The sequence below is a fragment of the Octopus bimaculoides genome, chromosome 11 (genome assembly GCF_046866305.1).
Source record: "Octopus bimaculoides isolate indiv1 chromosome 11, ASM4686630v1, whole genome shotgun sequence".
Classification (NCBI taxonomy): domain Eukaryota; kingdom Metazoa; phylum Mollusca; class Cephalopoda; order Octopoda; family Octopodidae; genus Octopus; species Octopus bimaculoides.
This window is the reverse complement of record NC_142938.1, coordinates 73,307,066-73,317,065: the sequence shown is the minus strand read 5'-3', so window position 1 is coordinate 73,317,065 and position 10,000 is coordinate 73,307,066.

Genomic DNA, 10,000 nt, shown 5'->3' with positions numbered 1-10,000 from the left:
ACAGACACACACGCACACAAACAAGGAGACATACGCAACGACATAAAAAAAACACTCGCGCACGCGCTCACGCCATCACTCAACCATACAAAAAAAACCACACGCCACCTCACACATACGACACTTCAAAATACACCCGGTCTCACATACACACAACCACATACACAGCTATTAACAGCCACATAAGCAAAACACACACATACACACACACACACACACACACACACACACACACACACACACACACAAGCGCAAGCACACACATATATTCGCCATATGTTCAAAGTTACGCATTACATAATTCCTTCAGCCGTCGGCCAATGTTAACACTTCTCTCACTTTGCTAGACATTTAAAGGACACGAAACAACCCTCTTCCTCCCACACACTCTCCCTACCCCTCTTGCCTCCTTTCCTCTCTCTTCCCATCTCTCTCTTCCCTTCTCTCTCTTCCCTTCTCTCTCTCTCTCTCTCTCTCTCTATTGTAGTGGAATGGTAACTGTCTGTACATTCGTTACATGTGCACCAACTCCCACATCATCATCTTCTTCTTCTTCTTCTTCTTCTTCTTCTTCTTCTTCTTCTTCTTCTTCTTCTTCTTCTTCTTCTTCTTCTTCTTCTTCTTATTCTTCTTCTTCTTCTTCTTCTTCTTCTTCTTCAATATTCTTCTTCTTCTTCAATATTCTTCTTCTTCTTCAATATTCTTCTTCTTCTTCTTCTTCTTCTTCTTCTTCTTCTTCTTCTTCTTCTTCTTCTTCTTCTTCTTCGTATTGTTAATCTCATCTATCTTCTTCCATTTATTCTTATCATTTTTACTGTTTCTTCTTTTTTTACTGGAGCCAAATAACTGCCTTCCCATATTGCATATTATGTAGACATGTGCCATCTCCTCCTCCTCCTCCTTACAGCATCATCATCATCATCATCATCATCATTATTTCGGCCGATAAAACAAGGTACCACTGAAACACTGGAACGAGGTCGACTTAGCCTGAAATGAAATACCGCTCTCAACTCCGACATTGCCTTCAATGCTTGCTTTTGGCACAGATAAACTAAAGTAACTGCTGTACCCTCCCGAGAAAGTTTTAGGCCTTGTGCCTGTAAGAGAATGGATTGGCCGAAACGCTAGCACGCCGGGCAAAATGCATTGCAGCATTTCGTCGGCCGCTACGTTCTGAGTTCAAATTCCGCAGAGGTCGACTTTGCATTTCATTCTTTCAGGGTCGATAAATTAAGTACCAATTGAGTACTGGGGTCAAAGTAATTGGATCAATCCAGTTCCCTGAACTTGCTGGTTATGCGTCAAACCTTCTTCTTCTTCTTCTTCTTCTTCTTCTTCTTCTTCTTCTTCTTCTTCTTCTTCTTCTTGCCTTTGCACAGCTTCTAACACAGAGGATGTACTACGATATCAGCTGTTCACTACCAGTGAGCTAAGGTGACACCCCTAATTTTTCGAACAGCTTCCGGAGTATTCGAGCGGTTCCAAGCAGTGCTCTTTTCTACAGGTGCTCCGCCATATTGCAGCCCCTATTTGTTCCACGTACGTCTCAAGAGTTTTGCTCACTGTTCCCACGTCTCCGACAATTATTGGTACTACTGTTACCTTTTTCATCGACCACAACTACTTAACCTCCCAAGCTAACCTGTCATATCTCTCAACTTTTCTTTCTTCCTTATCGCATACCTTGTTGTCAGCTGGGCATGCTATATCTATGATCCAGCATAATTTGTTTTCTTTCTCAATTAAGACTATGTCCGGTTTCCTATTCTCTATCTCATGGTCACACTGAATCATAAAATCCTATAGGACCTTTGCATTATCATTTTCGATGATATTATTATTAGTATCCTCCTCCTCCTCCTCCTCCTCCTCCTCCTCCTCCTCCTCCTCCTCCTCCTCCTCCTCCTCCACATCATCATCATCATCATCAACACCACCACCACCACCACCTCTATGTTTGTCTATGTTTGTCCCCCCAACATCGCTTGACAACCGATGCTGGTGTGTTTACGTCCCCGTTACTTAGCGGTTTGGCAAAAGAAGACCGATAGAATAAGTACTAGGCTTACAAAGAAGAAGTACTGGGGTCGATTTGCTCGAATAAAGGCGGTGCTCCAGCATGGCCACAGTCAAATGACTGAAACAAGTGAAAGAGTAAAAGAGTAAGAGTATACATATGTACGTACATACATACATACATACATACATACATACATACATGCGTACACACATATTTCGGCGTCTACAGAGTTTAACGAACCTAAAGATGGGAAGGAGAAATAGAGTAGAGTAAATAACCAAACATTACAAGAAATAGTTTTAAAATGCCAAAAATAAATAAGGAAATAAGTAAATAAAAAGAAAGAAAAAATTAGAAAATGATTAGAAATGGTCTCCTCGTCTTGAAAGTCTAGGGAGTTGGTCTAAGACAGGGGCTGGAAGGGAGCAACAGAGACTGTTCTGTTAGGGGACATACGCACATGCACTGGTAGGTTTGTTTTATTAAATATTTCTCTTTGTGGGGGCAGGGGCTGTGTTTGAAAACCCGGCTGTAGAATTTATGACGTCACACACCAAAATGGAGGGGCATGGTGTGTGAAACATATATATATATATATATATATATATATACTGGCTGCAGTCAAATGACTGAAATAAATAAAAGAATAAAAAGTATATGTATATATATATATATATATATATATATATATATATATATATATATATATATACATATATATGTGTGTGTATATATATATATATATATTTATTGGAAGGTTTGGAGGTGATGTACAGGAATTATATTATAGAAAAAATTAAGGTACTCAGAAATCTGGATGGTTGTACATTTACAGATTTTTATTAATATGTCACATGTTTTATAAATCATATAAAGCGCTTTTCACCTAATCTTGTAGGATTTTCAAATTTTTGATTTTACCTTCCGATGCAGTCTCTTTATATAGTTTTATTGAGTGTGTAGGGGTGGAGAGAGAGATATGTCGGATACTAAGAGAGGGTGAGGAATGGAGGGAAAAGTGAGAGAGATTGTGTGTGTGTGTGTGCTTTTGTGCTGGTGTGTGTGTCTGTGTTGGTGTGTGTGTGTGTGTGTGTGTGCCTGTGTATCTGAAAGGAGTCTCAATGGGAAAGAGAAAAGAAGAAAATTGTGTTTATAGCTGGTCAGTTCTTTCAATGACAAGTTTATTCTTGGCCTTTTAAAGAAATGGCAAAACCAGGTGGCATTGTTTGGAAGAAAGTTGTTTTTCATAAAGAATCTTTGGTATCATTGTCCAGTATTTATATATATATATACATATTTATATATATGTATATACACACACACATATATATATATATATATATATATATATATATATATATATATATATATATATATATATATATATATTATATATATATATGTATAAATGTATATATATATATATTTATATATATATGTGTGTGTGTGTACATGCATGCATATATCTATATGTATATATATACATACATATATATAAGTATATATATATATATAATTGTAGGTATGTATGAATTTATGTACGTACGTACATATGTACGTATGTAGATATATTTTCGTGTATGTGTGTATGTGTGTGCATGGGCATGTGAATGTGTGTCTAGGTATGTATGTATGTATGTCTGTGTGTGCGTGAGTGACTGTCTGTATATGAGTGTGTTTTTACATGCCTGTGTACGCGCGAGTGTGTGAGTGTATATGTGACTTTGATGCGTGGGAATGGGGGAAGATAAGGAGAAGGAAGAGAGAGGTAAAAAAATATTGCAATTGGAGTAGAGAAGATGGCGGAGGAGATGAAGACACGAAGAAGGGAGATACATTTGGAGAAAAGAAGAAGAAAAAGGTAGAAGGAAAAAAGTCAAAAGGAGATGGGGAAATAGATGGTAAGAATAGGATAAGGGAAAACTGGAAGAAGAAATGAGGAGTAAATGGAATGAAATAATGAGATTTAAAAGATGTGGAAGATTCGACAATGAAGGAGATAATAGAAGGAAAATGAAGACAGAAAGAAGGAAGAAAAAAATGAATGTGAAAGAGGAAAGAAAGACGACGACGAAGAAAAGGGAGACAGAGAAATAAATGAAGAATGAATGAGGAACGAAAGTATCGGGCACGAGAACGAGTAGAATGAATGAAGGAAATAAAAATAAAAAAATCAAACGAAACAAAATAAAAAACGAAAATGTTTGTAATGATGATGATGGTGATGACGATGATAATGAAACAAGGGAAAAATGAACAAGAGGAAAAAGAAAGAGAAAAGAATGAAAACATAAAGAAAACAAAATAATAACAATATTCCTTACTCTTTTACTTGTTTCAGTCATTTGACTGCGGCCATGCTGGAGCACCGCCTTTAGTCGAGCAAATCGACCCCGGGACTTATTCTTTGTAAGCTTAGTACTTATTCTATCGGTTTCTTTTGCCGAATCGCTAAGTGACGGGGACCTCAAGATGGCGAGGTGACCTCATCCGCTACGTGAAGGAGTCCTGAGAGGGGTTCTTCCTTCAGGAGTAATAAGGCTCTGGTAGAAATATCTATTACTGAGGTCGATCTTTTATCTTTCTCTCTGAATCTACTTCTCTCTCTCTCTCTCTGTGAAAAAGTTTCAACAGTGTGAGACCAGGAGAAGGACGGGCTCAGCAAGGTGACCAAAACCCAATGTGTCTCATGGCATGGCGTTTCCTCTTTTCTCTTGGATTCTATTAGGAACTGAGGGCTTGACACATATATCGTCTGTCCTCCCACACATCTTTTGTAAGGAACTTCTATTGTGACCTATCGTCTCTCATGTTCTAAACTCTGTCAAATACTCTCGATATATAGGCGTAGATGCAGCTATGTGGTAAGAGGTTTGCTTTCAGGCCGGAGGGTTCTGGATTCAGTCCCCCATTGCGTGGCATCGTTGGCAGGTGGCTTCTACTTATAACCAGAAGCTGACCAAAGCCTTGTGGACGAGTATGGTAAACGTAAACTGAAAGAAGCCCGTCGGATAATGTATTCACACAAACGCGCACTCACACACGTATGTGCGTGAATATGTGTGTGTGTGTGTGTGTGTGTGTGTGTGTGTGTGAGTATGTGTGTGTGTGTGAGTGTGTGTGTGTGTGTGTGTGAGTGTGTGTGTCTTTTTTGTCCGTGTTTGTGTTTGTCGTTGCTCCCCATCACCGCTTGGCAACCGGTGTGGGTTTGTTTACGGCCCTGTGACATAGCGGTTCGGCATATGAGATCGATAGAATAAATACTAGGCTTAACAAACGTAAGTATTGGGGTCGATTCGTTCGGCCCGTCAAAGCGGTGCCCCTTTACGGCCGCAGCGCAATAACTTCAACAAGGAAGGACAAAAAAAAAAAAAAAACGAAAAAATATTATACGTGTTCAGTCCCACTGCGTGGCACCTTGAGCGAGTGTCTTCTACTATAGCCTCGGGCCGACCAAAGCCTTGTGAGTGGATTTAGTAGACGGAAACTGTAAGAAGCCCGTCGTGTGTGTGTGTGTGTGTGTGTGTGTGTGTGTGTGTGTATATATATCAATATATATATGTGTGTGTGTATGTCTGTGTTTGTCCCCCCACCATCGCTTGACAACCGATGTTGGCGCGTTTATGTCCCCGTAACTTAGCGGTTCGGTTAAAGAGACCGACAAATGACTGAAACAAGTAAGAGAGAATGTTTTCGTCTCATTTTAATTACTTTGCTAATTGTCGTTGGCTGTAGGTTTATTCTCTTCGTTTTGCTTCCTCTTAAGTCTTATGCGTTCAAAGTTGGTGCTTTATTCAGGAATATCCCTTTCAGAAATGTTTACCCCATAAATCAAGCAGCTGTGCATGTACGTGGGTTGTAGCTGAAAATAACAGTACTAACCCCAGATTCTTAAAAAATAGCACGACTACATACACCAAAAAACGCGTTAACATGAGTATGCGCACATTCATACGATCGTTTCTGTGTGTCTGTGTGCATATATATATATATATATATATATATATATATATATATATATATATATATATATATATATGTGTGTGTGTGTGTGTGTGTGTGTGTATGTGTGTATGTGTGTGTGTGTATGTGTGTGTGTGTGTATGTGTGTGTGTGTGTAGATATATGCATGCATAGATAGATAGATACACACGTTCATAAACATATTTTTTTGGCCATATCGTTGTCTGTGCCCAGTACCATATACAGAAACGTGAATACGCATGCATACGCGCATACAGATAAGGGGACAAACACACACACACACACACACACACACACACACACACGCACACATACACAGACACACACACACACACATACACACACACACACACACACACACACAAAGTTTTTTACTACTTATCTGAAGAGGTATTGTTCAAAAACAAAAACGAAACAAAAGCCCATAACACAGAACAAAAAAAAGTAACAACCACGACAACAACAACAACAACAACATCAACTACAACAACAACATCAACTACAACAACAGTAACAATGGTAGCAGCACTACAACGAAGTGAAGAGTAAATATAAGGCGTGCAATGTTTTCTGCTGCTCCTAACAATAAATCTCGTCTCACAACTACCACTTCGGTAATCTAAAATGTTAAATATGTCTCTCCGTTGCCTTGTCGTTTTTTTTCCATCTTTTTTTTTTGTTTTTGAGTGTGTGTGTGTGTTTGTCGTTTGCAAAAGGGTTGGTTATATATTTTTGGTCCAACCGCAGCTGTTCAAATTCATGTCTTGCTATTTTTGAGTGTGTGTGTGAGTGTGTGTGTGTGTATGTATGGGGGAGGGTTTATGTCGGGTAGTAATTCTGTTTTGTCAATTCACAATCTTCTCACTAAAATTAGTTTCGTTCTTATGGATATTTCACATTTCATCAAATTATTAATATTTATTATTATTATTATTATTATTATTATTATTATTATTATTATTATTATTATTATTATTATTGTCGACTTTGCCTTTCATCCTTTCGAGGTCGATTAAATAGGTACCAGTTACGCACTGGGGTCGATGTAATCGACTTAATCTCTTTCCCCAAATTTGAGGCCTTGTGCTTCCGGTAGAAAGGATTATTATTATTATTACTATTGAGTGAGAGAGCAGTGCAACAAAGTGACACTGGGGTATAATATACGAAGCCCAATATACCCATCATGACTACCCGTCTGATAAGGGTACACCAGGCACATGCATCACAACTATATGTGCGCGACATGGTGATCTCATATCAGGATAAATAGCGCAAGACCTCGAAGGTGGGGCCCAGTTAGAATTTTTTTCAGGTCGGGTAGCCCATCCCACTCAAAAGGTCCTTGAATAAAGTTTGTTTAAGAATGTTGAGCAAAACACCCATGTTTCCAAAGGTGAATTATTCAAACCCCAAAGTATTCCTGTCAACACATGGCTATGATGTTCCCCCACTACTTCTGCTCATGATCAGAGATGCACATATTGTCAGCCACCAAGGGACATGCTCAACTGGTTAAGGTCAAACAACTGACAAGCAGATCTGCGGTATTGAGCAGAATATTTGCTGTAGCCCATCTTTTATACCAAGACAAAACAATGTACACGAAAACATTTCCAATCAGTTAAGATCAGAAGCCACTTTGCGTTAAACTTAAGAAGTCTGCTACGGAGCCATTGAGTAGGTTTCGGCAAGCTTACGGTGACGTGGCAATGGGTCGTACGCAATGTTTCGGAAGTTTTTTCCTTGGAAAACGACGAGCGATCTGGAAAACCTTCCACGAGCGTCACACCCGGAAATATGGAGGAAATTCATCAGCTTGTGCATGAAGATCGTCAGATTAACGATAATGCTGATGTTGTTGTTCTGTCGTATGGGCCCGTGCAGGCAATTCTATCGTCTGAACTGAACATGCGGTGTGACCACTGAACAGAAAGATCGTCACGCCGATGTCTGTCAAGATCTCTGTCAGCATGCCGCTGATGACTTACTCTTCATGTCGTGGGTCATCGTCGGTGACGAGAGTTGGGTCTACGGGTACGACTCTGAGACGAAGCAGCAGTTGGTCACAATGGAAAAGGCCTTTATCTCCCGGACCAAAGAAGGCACGACAGAGCCGCAGCTCAATCAAGGGCCTACTCATGGTTTTTTTTCGACATCCGTGGTATTGTGCATCGAGAATTTGTGCCCCATGACCAGACCGTCAATCTAGAATTCTGCTGCGACGTTTTGAAGCTCTTGAGGCAGGACATTTGGTGAAAGAGACCGGATCTGTGGAGCGTGAAGAACTGGATTCTTCACGACGGCACTGCACCCTGTCACCAAGCTCCCTTCACTCGCGAGTTTCTCGCCAAAAGACAGCATGGTATCGCTTGCGCACCCGCCTTATTCGCCAGATTTAGCACCGGCGGACTCCCGTCTCATCCCCAAAATGCAGTTTATAGGTCGCCGTTTTAACACCGTTACCGAGATGAAGAGCGAATCGCAGAAAACCCTAAACACACTTACGAAAAACGACTTCCAGGCCGGATTCCAAAGGTGGCGGCACCGCTGGGACCGGCGTATTGCTGTGCAAGGTGACTTTATATTAAAAAATAGGTAAATAAATTATCTTTTATTAAACATAACTAGTTCTGGAACATTCTAGTAGCACCTCGTACATCGTGATTTGAAGTCGCATGTCTAGAATAGTTTTTGAATAATCTTTAGACGATATAACGTAAGAATTCAATGCAAATATTTGTCACAATTGTCTATGAATTACTTTTTCAATAGCAATCAATAATTTAGTTCTGGTATGACGGAATCAAACGCCTATACATTCATTATATATTGATATTAATTGTCAGGACTGAGTTACCTCAAAATAACTGAAGCTATATTCTTTTCTACTTTTGGCACAAGGCCCGAAATTTGGGGGGGAGGGGGCCAGTCAACTAGATAGACCCTAGTAGGTAACTGGTACTTAATTTATTGAGCGAGAACGGATGAAAGGTAAAATCGACCTCGGCGGAATTTGAACTCAGAACGTAAAGACATACGAACTACCACTAAGCAATTAGTGGAAGTCACTGTCTCAAAGTGCCATTCATTGAGACCGAACCCAAAACCAGGCGACTGCAAAATGAGCTTTGCAACCACACAACCATTCCTGCGCCTGTATTCTGACAGACATTGCAGCCACATTTGTGAGAGAGTGAGAGACATCGTAGCCAATTATATGAAGTAGATATTTTCTCATTACCGAACAAGACTTCAGACTAGCCAAAAGAAATAAATATGTTCTTTATTCTTTAAGGCCTAGCCGTCCTTTGAATGTCCCAGATAACACAATGAATTCTGTCACCGTTACATAGAAGAATTCCAGTGCAAAAATAACATCAAACCCACTTGAAAATCCGCGGCTTAATAAAATGCTTTCTTCCGCTTTGTCTGAAAATTTCTCTCTCACTTTTTGTTTTTTTTTTGTTTTTTACTTTCTGTTTTTCACTTCTATCTTTCTTTCACTTTCCTCTTTTCTCTTCCGTTTCTTATTTTGATGTCATGCGTAAAGAAAGAACGGAAGACACTTTTCCAATACTGACTGTACACACACGTTCTCTAATTTTTTTCTTTCGTTTTCGAACTCTCTCTCTCTCTCTCTCTTACTCGCTCTCTCTCTCCCTCTCTCTCCCTCCCTCCCTCTCTCTCTCTCGCTCTCTCTCTCCCTCTCTCTCCCTCCCTCCCTCTCTCTCTCTGAGAGAGAGAGACACACACACACAGACACACACACTCGCGCGCACACACATACACACACACCTCCACTCTGTAGGTGTTTATACATACATACGTACATACTTGAATATATGTATATATATATATATATATATATATATATATATATTTATGTATATATACATGTGTGTGTATATATATACACCCACACAGATATATATATATATATATATATATATATATATATATATACATATACACCCACACACAGATATATAT